Genomic DNA, 14,536 nt, shown 5'->3' with positions numbered 1-14,536 from the left:
TTCCATATTCATCGTCTCACCTAATCTTCGAAACAACCCTATGAAATAAACCACTCCTGTCGTTCGCATACTGTTCATATTGTTCACCCAACAATGCTGGGTCCTAATCCCTGGAACCTGTCAACGTTACCTTATAAGGAAACAAGGTCTTTGTAGATGTGTTAAGGATTTTAAGATGCAGAGATTATCCTGAATTATCAAGCGGGACCCTAAAGGCAATCATATGTATCCTTATAAGAGGAAGGCAGAGAGAGATACGACTGCACACACAGACGCGCCGACAGCAGTGTGATCGTGGAGGCAGAGCCTGGAGGGGATACACCCACAAGCCCAGCGAGGGACACCAGCAGCCTCCAGAAGCTAGAAGAAGCAAGGAACAAATTTTCCCTTAGAGCCTCTGGAAGGAGCACAGCCTGGTCAACCCTTAGATTTTTCAGCCCATGATACTGATTCTGGACCTCTGGCCTCTAGAAATGTGAGAGAATAAAACTCTGTCGTTGTAAATCACCTGATTGATTGTTACTGAAGCCACAGGAAACTCACACCAACTCATTTAATTCAAGGTGGTGGAGTCAGGATGCAAATCCGTCAACGTCTGGCTCCACACCCCATGCCGTTCAGCACAGCACGCCCCTTTGACACACACACGCACACGCACACGCACGCACCCGCACGCACCCACAAACAGAAATGGACTAAGTATTAACTAAGAAAGCGGAAGACAAAGAACTGGGATTCTGTCCGTAGCAAGGTAGTCATCTAAGTGTTGGATCCAACCAAGTTCAGGTCTCCATGCTGCAAACATCTCTGCTTTAGAAGCACTGCTGTGAAAGTTTACTCTCCCACACGCTTGACATCGAAATTAGGTCATACCTGCACCACGGCCAAGAATGTGTGCACTTCAGCGGGAAGATACACTCTGTGAAAAGAGACAAGAGGACAGATACATTTAGTTTACGGCTGAAGAGGTTACTTGGCAGTAACTTCAGGCTCAGTCCACGCTGGGCAATCAGAGAAACAGAAGCCACTTATCTTTTTAAAAGGTTTGTTTCCTTGTCTTCCCCTTCAACTGGGACTCGGTCTTCAATTTTCTCAAAAGGAAAGTGAGTAAGAACTAAGACCTTGACTTTTATTCCCCTCACTTGCTACCTTCCTGACTCTTTGAGTTCCCAAGCAAATCAACGAATGGGAGACTTGGGATTTGGGGGTTGAATTGAATCCTAAGCTACAAATGAGCCCGCATTTTTTCCTCTGTAGGAACAGGACCTTCAGTTCAGACTCTTAGTACTCACTAAACCTTCTAGTTTATACTCTGAGCCTGTAATACTCATCAATCAGTGCATGACTGATAGTCCCTCAGTCCACCAACTTGATTCATTTTATCCACCCCCGCCGCACCTTTGGACATTTAAATGAATATGCACAAAGTTTTAAGATGCATGGTCATCATAGGATGGTCTGCAATGCTCTAAATTAAATGTTCTCCTCTATGGGCACCAAGTAGGAGCATGGAGAGAACTGAGGTTGGGGCCCCGTTGGCTGCCAGAGTATTTTTCAATCATCCTGAAGAAATCAACTGGAAAAGAAAACTGTTTTCACATCACTGATGGCCCCAGTACGTTGTGGTTTGAAAGGACAATAAAGCACAGCCTTCTAAGACAAGGAGCCTCCGCGGAAGCTAAGCATTTAGATCTATAATATTTATATAAACAGCTGACTCTGTGGTTTTGGGTAGAAATTAAATTTATTTATAAATGTGCTTTTCTTTATAAGAGTTCAATTTTTTTTTTTTTTTTTTGCTCTTTGGAAAAAAAATTCATTACATCAGCAATTTCCTTCCAACAATGTCATGTTGACAGGTTAACACACTCATTTCACAAAGAAACTCAAAGGTATAGAAATAAATCTCCAAAGGCTACAAACCCAGTTATGACAATCAACCGTGTCTCTCCTCTCTCGCTCTCACTTTCCCTCTCTCAAACACACACACACACACACACACACACACGCACACACAGAGCCTGCACCAAGAGAACTTCAAGGCGTCAAGGCACCAGGGTGGGAGACACCATGTTTTGCTCTGTTTTGAAATCCCCATCCAGTCTGGCTGCCCACTTTCTGCCTTCCAATGTGTGGCAATTCCTCCAACGTGCTTAGCTTTCAACAGAACAGTATAAATAATTTAAACCTCCATAAAAAGTGATACATGAGACGAAAGGACGGGCGATTTAGAGGGGACAGTCTCCTGGAAATCGGCACCACCACCCCCGTTTGTTCCTTTATCCATCCCAGGATCCCACGGGGTTTGGAAACGGCTGAAGCAAAGCTCTTGCCCATATTTCTTTATCTTTGGGGACACACTACTCCAAAGAGTGTGTTATAGCCTTTGTGGGCAGACAGAAACCGATGAGCCTCAGATGTCCACTTAGCAGTCACGTGGTTCCCGGCAAATAATGTAACCCATCTGAGTTTCCATTCCAATCTGGAGAAAGACATGAATAAGAGTATCCACCACAAGGGTTCTTGGGTGATGGGATGCGGCTGGCAGGTACACCACTGAACCCCGCCATGGAGAGGCCAGAGTAGAGAGGGAGGCAGATGAGCCTGAGAAACTATATAAAAACGGAGAAATCCAAGAGGCGACAGAAGGTGATTAGGCTCTAGGAGGGGAGGTAATGGCAGCACGGAGCAGATCGGGGTGTCAGTCTGAGTAGAGGGGAATCTGGGAAGGGCTGTTGTAGTCCTCCCCCTCCCCATGTCGTCTCTGCTGGTTCTGCTTGGGGTGCAGGAGCAGTTTGGGGAGATATAAATGCCTAACTGTGGGGAAGAGCAGACAGCTCATGTTGGAGGACGGCCACATCCCAACTGTTCCCTGCTCCTCCTCTATTCCCCAAGGAACGGGCGATTGCATCCATGTGAAGAGGCCCCTAGAAAAGAACTGCTCACTGGGGCACCTGGCTGGCTCAGTTGGCAAAGCATGAGACTCTTAATCTCTCGGTCATGAGTTCAAGCCCCCTGCAGGGCTTGGAGCCTACTTAACAACAACAACAACAACAAACTGTTCAAAAGAGGTACAAGAAGGGGCGCCTGGGGGGCTCAGTCAGTTAAGCTTCTGACTCCTGATATCAGCTCAGGTCATGATCTCACGGCCATGGGATCGAGCCCCAGGTCTAGCTCTGTCCTGAGTGTGGAGTCTGCTTGGGATCCTCTCATCTTCTCTCTGCCCCTCCCCAACTCATGGGTGCATGCACACTCTCTCTCCTCTTCTCTCTCTCTCAAATAAAATAAATAAACATTAAAAAATGAGGTACCAGAAGGTTTCCTGAAAGGCACAGTGATATGTAGGGAAAGCCAATGGGGGCTTATGAGGCCTATAATTTAATGCCACCAACCCTAAACTCTGACAGCCTCCCCAACATGCGCGCACACACACACACACACACACACACACACATGCTTCACCAGGAGGACTCAAACTGGGGCCGGACCTCTAGTCTTGCTCACTACACATTATGACCCCCAGGGGAATCTGAGCTCATGAGAAAATAACTACACATCTAAGGAGCAAAACACCCATACTATAAATCAGAGACAATAAACTGAAAAGCTTATATCTGAGGAAGCAGAGTTAATGGAGTAGATCCAACAGAAACTTCTAATAAGCATAATAAATATCTTCAAAGAGATAGGCTATTGGTAACAGGTACTGAAATAAGCAGTTATTATTATTATTATTATTATTATTATTAAGTAGGCTCCACACCCAATGGAAGGCTTGAACTCATGACCTTGAGATCAAGATTTGAGATCAAGGGTCAGATGCTCCACCGACTGAGCCACAAGGTGTTCCCACGGTTATCTTAAAAAAAAAAAAAAAAAAAAAAACTACCAAAAACGAATTGGAGATAGAGGGTTCAATAGGAAAATGCATACAAAGAAGGAATTAGAAAATCAGATTGAGAAACTCCACCAGAAGACATCAAAAAGGGAAACGATACAGATGTAGAAATGGCATCCTAGGTTATAATGCTGAATCATTGCGTTATGCAATGTAGTGATTTGAAAATTGGCATCTCTGGTGCAGAGAAAAAGTGGGTGGGGAAGCTACTGAAACCAGAAAAAGACACTACAAGAAAACTAAACCAATATCTCTTATGACACAAATGGTAGAGATAGATAGATGCAAACATTCTTGACAAAATTTTAGCAAATTGAATCAAACAATATATAAAAAGAAAAAACACATGATATCCTAGTGGGATTTCTCCCAGGATGGCAAGGTTTGTTTAACTTTTAAAAACATATTGGTATCAGGGCTCTGTCAGTTAAGTGACCAACTCTTGGTGTCGGCTCAGGTCATGATCTCCTGGTTCCGTGAGATTGAGCCCCGCGTCGGGCTCCAAGCTGGCAGTACGGAGGCTGCTTGGGATTTTGTCTCTCCCTCTCTCTCTCTGTCCCTCCCCTACTCGTGCTGTCTCTGTGTCTCTCAAAATAAATACACTTATTTAAAAAATTTCTTGGTATCAATTCACCGTATTAGCCTAAAATTTTTTTATTTTATTTTTTTAATGTTTATGTATTTTGAGGTGGGGAGAGGGGCAGAGAAAGAGGGGGATCGAAAGCGGGCTCTGCACTGACTGCACAGAGCCTGATGTGGGGCTCAAACTCACAAACCACGAGATCATGACCTGAGCCAAAGTCAGATGCTCAAACAACCGAGCCACCAGGTGCCCCTAGCCTAAAAATTTCTTTAACTGTATTAGCACTTCAATAGATGCAGAAAATGCATTTGACAAAAATCCCAAATCCAACATCAAATATTCAAGAATGTTTACGGCCACATTATCTTTAATAGTCCCAAACTGGTAACAATCCAAGTGTCCCTCAGCAGTTAAAGGGATAAAAAAATCTTTTGGTATACTTAAACAATGAAATATAGGGGCACCTGGGTGGCTCAGTCGGTTGGGCGGCCGACTTCGGCTCAGGTCGTGATCTTGTGGTCCGTGAGTTCGAGCCCTGCATCGGGCTCTGTGCTGACAGCTCAGAGCCTGGAGCCTGTTTCAGATTCTGTGTCTCCCTCTCTCTGACCCTCCCCCATTCATGCTCTGTCTCTCTCTGTCTCAAAAATAAATAAATGTTAAAAAATTTTTTTTAAAACAATGAAATATATATAGCAATGAAAATAAATGAATCACAGGTAATACAGCAATTCTGACTATACTCACTTTTTTCTTTTTTTTTTTTTTTAGTAGGCTCCACACCCAGCATGGAGCCGAATGTGGGGCTTGAACTCGGGACCCTGACATCAAGTCCTGACCTGAGATCAAGAATCGAAGACCTGGGGCTCCTGGGTCGCTCAGTCCATCAAGCGTCTGACTTTGGCTCAGGTCATGATCTCACAGTTCATGGGTTCAAACCCCCAATCGGGCTCTGCACTGACAGTGTGGAGCCTGCTTGGGATTCTCTCTCTCTCCCTCTCTCTCTCTCTCTCTGCCCCTCCCCCCATTTGCACTCTGTCTCTCTCAAAAATAAATAAACGTCAAAAAAACTAAAATAAATAAAAAAATACACTTAAAAAATTTTTAATTAAAAAATAAAATAAAAATCAACCTAAAAAAACAAGAAACGTCAGATTTAAAAATATTACTTTTAAATACATATATATATTTATTGTTTTTATTTATTTAAGTAATCTCTCCAACGTGGCGCTCAAACTCACGCCTCCAAGATCAAGAGTCATAGGCTCTTCCAACTGAGCCAGCCAGGTGCCCCACCTTTAGACATATTAATATAACATTTCAAAAAAGGCAAACTTAAACTGTGGTGTTTAGGAATATATACCTAAGTGACAAAACCTTACTTCTGGTAAGGAAATGATTACCATAAAAATCAGGATAACGCTTACCTATGGATGGGGTTGGGACTGGGAACAGAAATGTTGAGCCTCTGGGATACCGGAAATGTTCTGTTTCTTTGCCTGAGCGGTTGTTACACCAGTATATAAGCTTTATAATAAGTCATTAAGTTGTATGTCTATGTTTTTTGCATTTTTCCAAATAGGCGTAATATTTCCTAACAAACAGGTCGGGGGGAAACCAGGAAAAAGAAATATACGCTAGGGCAAATATCAACCAAAGCAACACCACAGTAGCAATTTTAATACTAAATAAGATAGAAATTAACACGAAAGACTTCATAACAGAGAGATGGCAAAAAGAAAGATAATCAAGAAAATATAATTATGTGTATATCTCCCTTATAGCATAAGCTCAAAAGATATACAGCAATTACTGATAAAACCACAGAGAGGAAGAGATAAGTCAACAATTAGAATAGAGAATTTATCATATAGTCTTGGAAATAAATAGATCAACTAGAAGCCAGACAAAAAAGTAAGCAAAAACGGGATTATAATGCAGTCAAGAAGCTGGACTTAAAATTTTGCACCTGATACACAGAGACTACACATTGAGATACAGGGAACGGTCACAAAACTTAATCATGTGCAAGGTCACAAGGAGACCTTAACGGGTTCCATTTTGATGGAACACATCAGAGCACAGCGTAATAAAAGGACAAATACATTTCAAGTTGACTTCAATATAAATGTGGATGTGTGTATAGAAGTTTATAAATACTAGTAAATAAAACCGTAAGGTGGATTACAAAAGGCACACAGGTGAATAACAGTAAGACCCCACATGTCAAATGGGTGGAACATAGTTAGAATAGTACTACAGGGAAAGTTACATTTACCAGAAAATAAGACAGAAAACACATGTGTTCAACTCAAGAGGCTAGGAAACGGAACAAAATAAACCCAGGGGCGCCTGGGTGCCTCAGTCTGACTCCTGATTTCGGCTCAGGTCATGATCTCAGGGTTAGTGAGCCTGCTTGGGATTCTCTCTCTCTCTCTGTCTCTCTCTGCTCCTTTCCTGATAGTGCTCTATCTCTCAAAATAAAGAAATAAGCTTAAAAAAAAAAAAAAAAGAAATGCCCCTCCCTACTGCCCCTAGCTATCCCACAATAAAAAAAAACCCAGGTTGAGATTGTTTTATGAGCGTCGCATCAATCTTTCAAAATATACACGATCCCTATCATTTACGCCTGGTGCCAGAAAACCAAAAAAAGTGGAAAGACCAAATGTCTTCCCACTGGGTGTAGGCTGTCCACCCTAAACAAAGCTGAACCCTGCTCAGGTCCTTCTTCCCTGTTTTATGTTTCCCCTTAGCATTTACCACCACCCATCATACTGTATATTTTACTTATTTATCTTGTCTATTCTGTCTTCTCTCGCTAGGATATGGATCCCATGGCGACAGGACTTTTGTATTCCGGCACTTGGAACAGTAGCTGGCACGTACTCGTTCTCCATTAATATCTTTTGAATATTTATTCAATGAATAAAATATCCTCAACTGATTTTATGAAGTTAGTAAAGTCTTTTTTGCTTTTAAGAATTTTAAAAATATTTTTAAAAAATACTCTTATTTATTTTTGAAAGAGAGAGAGAGACAGAGCGTGAGGCGGGGAGGGGCAGTCAGAGAGGGAGACTCAGGCACTCAGCACAGAGCCTGATGGGGGGCTCGAACTTACAAACTGCGAGATCATGAGCTGGGCTGAAGTTGCACGCTCAACCAGTTGAGCCACCCAGGTGTCCCTAAGATTTTTTTTTTAATGTTTATTTATTTTGAGAGAGACAGAGAGACAGACAGAGTGCAAGCGGGTCGGGGCAGAGAGAGAGGGAGACACAGAATCCAAAGCAGGCTCTAGGCTCTGAGCTGTCAGCACAGAGCCCAACACGGGGCTCGAACTCACATGCCACGAGATCACGACCTGAGCCGAAGTCAGATGCTTAATCGACTGAGCCACCCAGTCACCCCTAAGATTTTATTTTTAAGTAATCTGTACACCCAATGTGGGGCTTGAACTCACAACGTTGAGACCAAGAGTTGCGTGCTGTACCCACTGAGCCAGCCAGGTGCCTCTAACATCTTTTTTTTTTCGGGAGGAGTATCTTTTTCTTTTTTTATTTATTTTCTTTTTCTAAATATACTTTATTGTCAAGTTAGCTAACATACAGTGTGTACAGTGTGCTCTTGGTTTCGAGAGTAGATTCCCTTGATTCATTGCTTACGTGCAACTCACGGTGCTCATCCCAAGTGCCCTCCTCAATGCCCATTTACCCATTTTCCCCCACTTCTCCCCTCCCCCGTCAGCCCTCAGTTTGTTCTCTGTATTTAAGAGTTTCTTATGGGCCCCTGGGTGGCTCAGTTGGCTGAGCATCCAACTTTGGTTCAGGTTATGATCTCTCAGTTTGTGAGTTTGAGCCCCACATCAGGATCTGTGGTGTCCGTGCAGAGCCTGCTTCGGATCCTCTGTCCTCTTCTCTCTCTGTGTCTCCCCCTCTCATACTCTTTCAAAAATAAATAAACATTAAAAAAATTTTTTTAAGTCTCTTATGGTTTGCCTCCCTCTCTGTTTGAAACTATTTTTCCCCTTCCCTTCCTCCATGGTCTTCTGTTAAGTTTCTCAAATGCCACATATGTGTGAAAACGTATGGTGTCTGTCTTTCTCTGACTGACTTACGGAGTATCTCTTCTTTTTAAGTTTCTTTATTTTTAAGTACTCTCTACACCCAACGTGGGGCTTGAACTCACAACCTTGAGATCAAGAGTCATACGCTCCATGGACTGAGCCAGCCAGGCGCCCCTGAAGCTAGGAAAACCTTAATTCCAAAACTGGATGAGAATGAAATGTAGAAAAGGAAAGCATGGGTTCATGTTACCTCTGCTCACGAGAGTACAAATCGAAATAAAATATTAGCTGAAACAAATGCAGGGACGCGAACGTGGTTTCAGATAAAAAAAAAAAAGTTTGGGTGTAATTCTCGGCAACAGCAGTCTAAGGGCGAAATCACATGTGTCAAAGAAAAACCCTTGGTACTTATCAATATCTATTTAACATAGAAATGTTCTTGAAATCAAAAATAGAAGGGAATGGCATGACTTGATAAAGACTATCTCCCCCAAACCTACAAGTGGAACATGCCTTAGAAAACCTTTCTATGCATTCCCATTGAGTTCTGGAACCAGGCAAGGCTACCTACAATGACCTTTCTGTTCAGGAGAAAGACCCTTGCTAGTGTCATCAGAGAAGGAGGAGTGCTACAAAAATTGGAAAGGAAGTGGCAAAACTGTCTTTTTTTTTTTGCACAGGATCCATTTATCTACATAGAAACCCACCAGAATCCCACGGTTAACAGAAATAATAATATTTCTAGGGGGCGCCTGGGTGGCTCAGCCGGTTGAGCATCTGACTTCAGCTCAGGTCATGATCTCGCGGTTCGTGAGTTTCAGTCCCACGTCGGGATCTCTGCTGTCAGTGCAGGGCCCGCTTTGGATCCTCTGTCCCCCTCTCGCTCTGCCCCTCCCCCTCTCAAAAATAAATCAACATTTAAAAAAATCTTTAAGAAAGATTTCTAAGATGACTGGGTACAAGATACACTTGAAAAAAAAAAAAACCTTCATGGCAATGCAAGCTGGTGCGGCCACTCTGGAAAACAGTATGGAGGTTCCTCAAAAAACTAAAAAGAGAACTACCCTACGACCCAGCAATTGCACTACTAGGCATTTATCCACGGATACAGCTGAGCTGTTTCGAAGGGACACATGCACCCCAATGTTTATAGCAACACTATCAACAATAGCCAAAGTATAGAAAGAGCCCAAATGTCCATCGATGGATGAAGGGATAAAGAAAATGTGGTACACACACACACACACACACACACACACACACAATGGAGTATCACTCGGCAATCAAAAAGAATGACATCTTGCCATTTGCCACTACGTGGATGGAACTGGAGGGTATTATGCTAAGTGAAATTAGTCAGAGAAAGACAAATATCTATGACTTCACTCATATGAGGACTTTAAGAGACAGAACAGATGAACATAAGGGAAGGGAAACAAAAATAACATAAAAACAGGGAGGGGGACAAAACAGAAGAGACTTAAATATGGAGAACAAACTGAGGGTTACGGGAGGGGTTGTGGGAGGGGGGATGGGATAATGGGTAAGGGATAATAATAAAAAAAAGAAAAGAAACCTTCAAATTTCTACACCGATAATATCCACATAGAACGTATAATAGAAAATATTATTAAATATTAAAAATAAAATATAAGTGGGGACGCCTGCTGGCTCGGGTGGAAGAGGATATGACTCTTGACCTCCGGTCATGATTTCGAGCTCCACGTTGGGCACAGAATTTACCTAAAAAATAAAAAAAGAGATTTATTTGGGGGGAAAAAAAAAGACACGGGGCGCCTGGGTGGCTCAGTCAGTTGAACATCTGATTCTCGGTTTCAGCTCAGGTCATGATCTCCCAGTCCGTGGGATCGAGCCCCAAGTCAGGGCTCTTCGATGACAGTGCAGAGCCTGCTTGAGATTCTCTCCCTCTCTCTCTGCCCCTCCCCTACTCGTGCTCAATCTCTCTCTTTCTCTTTCTCTCAACATAAATAAATAAAGAGACAATTTAGCACCCGTGAAGTACAGGGATAATCCCCAAGTTAATCTCTCTAATCTGGACCTCTGCCATGAACTCCAGACTCAAACATGCCATTGCCTATTTGACATGGTCACTTGGACGATGAAAGTCACCTTCCGTACGGAATAAACTAAGCGAAGCACTGAACTCCCCTTCCCCCGAATCACTCTTCTCTCAGTCTTCCTCATGTCAGCTAAAGGCAATTCCACCCCCCAAGTTGTTCAAGCCAAGACTCTTCGAACCAAACGTAGTCCCTTTCTTTCCCTCATCCTCCGTGTGCGGCCCATCGGCAAATCCTTCTGACTCTACGTCCACAGTACTTCCAGAATCTGTGTACTTCACCACGTCTGCCGTTCCCACTGCCCTGGTCTGAGCTCCCGTGGATCTTTCCTTCTAGATCCTTCTTCCTGCTAGCCTTCCGGGTTGTCGCCCCATTTCTGTGCTTCCACTCCCGCCTGCTCTCTCTCAATCTGTCCTCCGTGGCAACCGGTGTGGTAACATTAGGTGACTGGGGCGGGTCACGTCACTTCCTCTGCCCCCACCTTCCCACGACAATGGCTCTCACTCCAGGTAGATCACCGTCTTTACGACGACCTGCCTCGTGCAGCCACCCTGTCTCTACCCCTGTCCCTTCCCCGTCCCCGGCCCTGCCTATCGACAGCCTTGCTCCCTTCCTTCCCGCACACTGGCCTTTTGGCTGTTCCTTTTTTTTTTTTTTTTTTTTTAGGTTTTATTCATTTATTTTGAGAGAGAGAGCGAGCACGAGCAGGGGAGGGGCAGAGAGAGAGGGAGAGAGAAAGAGAATCCCAAGCAGGCGCCATGCTGTCCGTGCAGAGCCCGATGCAGGGCTCGAACCCACAAAGTGTGAGATCGTGACCTGAGCCGAAATCAAGAGTTGAACATTCAACCAACTGAGTCCCCAGGTGCCCCTCCTTGCTGTTCCTTAAACATACCAGGAGACCGCCTGCGGGAGCACCTGCATTTGCTGTTCCCCGTGTCTGTGGACCGCTCTTCCCACAGGCCTTTGCAGGCTCTCATCCTGACTTTCTCCCCGTTTAAAGGACACTTTTTCAGAGACACCATTCCCGCCTTCCTCCCAAGAGACCTTCTCGCACATTGCTGGTAAGAAAATAAATGGTACAACCCAGCAGAGGGCAATTTGGCAACATCGAGCAAAATGCAAATCGTATATACTCTTTCATCGTCCAATTCCACCGCTAGGAGTTTATCTTAACATGATGTTTGCACACGTCAAAATGACGTGTTTGTAAGGTTGCTCACTGCAGAGCGTTTGAGGGAGTCCAGACTGCAGTCAGCTAACGTGCTATCAATAGACGACTTGGTAATAATAGAACATTACGTGCCGCCGGAAGAATGGATTCCAAGGTATATTTTATGAGAACAAAGCAAGGTGCAGCATGGCATAGGACCGCCGTTTTTGCTGAAATAGAAAACCAGTAACGGTGCAAGGGTCGCCGGAGGCCGGAGGGCAAGGGGGGAAGAGAGGAGGCGGTCTTTTTCCTCAATGTTCCTCGGGCTTTTTTTTTTTTTTTTTTTTTTTTGCGTTTTGGACTATGTGTACATATTTCCTATAAAAATACTAAATAAAAAAAAATTGAAGCCCTGACAGCACATCTATAGTTTTGAAACGAGCAAGAGCTGGTCACCGAGCAGCACCGTGAATACATCGACTATTAGCACTGAGTTGTACAAATGGAATTAAAATGGTTAATTACACGTTATATGAGTTTTACCTCAAGAAATGCATAAATCGAAATGTACATATAACAGTACCAAAACTCAGAATTTCTATTCCCCCCCAAAAAAGGGTCACAACAAAGCTATCAGAGAGATACCAGCTTTGGCGAGGGTGTTCCCGACATCTAACACGGACGGGAGGGGGGGGGGGAGTAGGTTCTAGAAAATACACAAGAATACCAGCCAAACAGCAAGGAAAGGGGCAGGAAAACACACAGGTAAGAAGTGACAATTTACAGAAAGGAGAAACTGCGGCTGGTGACATTTTCCAAGATTCACTGTGACAGGCTCTCTCATCCACAGGCTATTCTTGAAATGTGACTCTGGCATTCCTCCCTCTGAGAGGCGGGGTCTGCGTTCCTTCCCCTTGAACCTGGGCAGGCCTGCGGCAGAAGAGGTGCTAGATGGCCCCCGAGGCTCTTAGGTCGGACAGAGCAGTTTCTGCCCGGCCCTCCTGGAGTGCTGGCTCTCAGAAGCTGGTCGCCACGCTCTGTGTGCAGGCCAAAAAGCCCCAGAGAGGCCACATGTAGGTGTCCCAGCCAACAGTCCCAGCGGAGGTCCCAGCCAACAGCCAGATGGAAGGAAACCTTGAAGGTGACTTCATCCTCGGCTGGCATACGATTGCAGCTGTACAGAGTCCTGGAGTGAGAACGGGCTTGCCTGGCTTGCTGAGCTCAGTTCACTCCAGGACCATGACAGATGATAATAAGGTGACAGCTGCTGGGCGCCTGGGGGGCTCAGTCGGTTAAGCGTCTGACTTCGGCCTAGGTCACGATCTCACGGTTCTTGGGTTCCAGCCCCGCGTGGGGCTCCGTGCCGACAGCTCGGAGCCCGGAGCCCGCTTCGGATTCTGGGTCTCCCTCTCTCCCCACGCCTCCCCTGCTTGTGCTCTATTTCTCTCTCAAAAATAAATACGCATCAAAAAAAATTTTTTGTTTTTTTTTTTGTTTGTTTGTTTTTTGTTTTTTTAAATAGCTGCTGTGGGGCGCCTGGGTGGCTCAGTCGGTTGAGCGTCCGACTTCGGCTCAGGTCTCGATCTCGTGGTCCGTGAGTTTGAGCCCTGTGTCGTGCTCTGTGCTGACAGCTCAGAGCCTGGAGCCTGTTTCAGATTCTGTGTCTCCCTCTCTCTCTGACCCTCCCCTGTTCATGCTCTGTCTCTCCCTGTCTCAAAAATAAACATTAAAACAAAAATTTAAATAAATAAATAAATAAATAAATAGCTGCTGTTTCAGGCCATTAAATTTGGGTGATCCTAGCAGCAAGGTTTAGGTCCCGGAAGTGGGCGTGGTTGTAACAAAACCTAAAACTCGTGGCATTGGCTTTCGCACTGAAACTTGGGCGGAACCCAGTGATGCCTTGAGGACACTGTTAGTGAGCGTAGAGGGCGCCGAAGAAGCTTTAAAGGAACGTGTGTAGAAGTGACTGGAAGCTGGAGGAAAGAGGACCCTTGTCATGGGGTGGGGGAAGTTTTGGCCATGCTGTCATCTGTGTTAGAGGAAGAGTAAGTGTGGAGGACAGGAGACGCACCCAGTGAACTCCATGATCAAAGTCAAGAGATTCCAACGCAAAACAGTGAAAGGGTCACTTGGCTTCTTCTCGCCGCCCACGGAAGCCATTTAGATCTTTAGAAAACTTTCTAAATGTGAGGCCAAGAATGTGACTACAGGGGTGCCTGGTGGCTCAGCTGGCGTAGCGTCTGACTCTTGATTTCGGCTCAGGTCATGATCTCGTGGTGCATGGGATCGAGCCCCACGTTGGACTCTGTGCTGCTGGTAAGGAGCCTGCTTGGGCTTCTCTCTCTCCCTCTCTCTTTCTGCCCCTCTCCTGCTTGTGCTTTCTTTCTTTCTTCCTTTCTCTCTCTCTCTCTCAAAAATAAAGAAAGAAAAAAAGAACATGACTACAAACCCCTTTAAGCTCTCAGAAAGACTTAAGGATTTCACAGGAAATCCAAAATAAATAGGAGTTTATCCTGAAGAGATTTGTGGCTGCAGTTTTTGTCTGATCAAGTAAAGCCCGAGACGATTCACAGACAACCCACAAAATGTTAAGGGAACTATTCCGAAGAAAGTACCTCCAGCTTCGAGGAAAAGGGACCAAGAAAGTACAACACGAAAAGAGACTTCTGAAACCAACCTCTTTTTAGGAGCAGGAAGCAAACGGAGAAGCGTACTTCAGGGCAGTTCAGTCTGGTTACGGAAAAGGAAGGGGCGCGCGGGTGGCTCA

The 14,536-nt window shown here is 44.7% G+C and overlaps 1 long non-coding RNA gene across 1 annotated transcript; it reads left to right on the top strand.

The window, feature by feature from the left end:
* The first annotated feature begins 12,545 nt into the window (after positions 1–12,545).
* LOC128311957 (uncharacterized) lies at positions 12,546–14,179 on the top strand. The gene is made up of 2 exons (XR_008290715.1): positions 12,546–13,023; positions 13,289–14,179. It is a non-coding gene; the product is annotated as an uncharacterized LOC128311957 (long non-coding RNA).
* The last annotated feature ends 357 nt before the right edge of the window (positions 14,180–14,536 follow it).

Source organism: Acinonyx jubatus, chromosome C1, assembly GCF_027475565.1.
Source record: "Acinonyx jubatus isolate Ajub_Pintada_27869175 chromosome C1, VMU_Ajub_asm_v1.0, whole genome shotgun sequence".
Classification (NCBI taxonomy): domain Eukaryota; kingdom Metazoa; phylum Chordata; class Mammalia; order Carnivora; family Felidae; genus Acinonyx; species Acinonyx jubatus.
The sequence above is the reverse complement of the archived record's forward strand: the minus strand, read 5'-3'. Positions and strand labels throughout refer to the sequence as shown.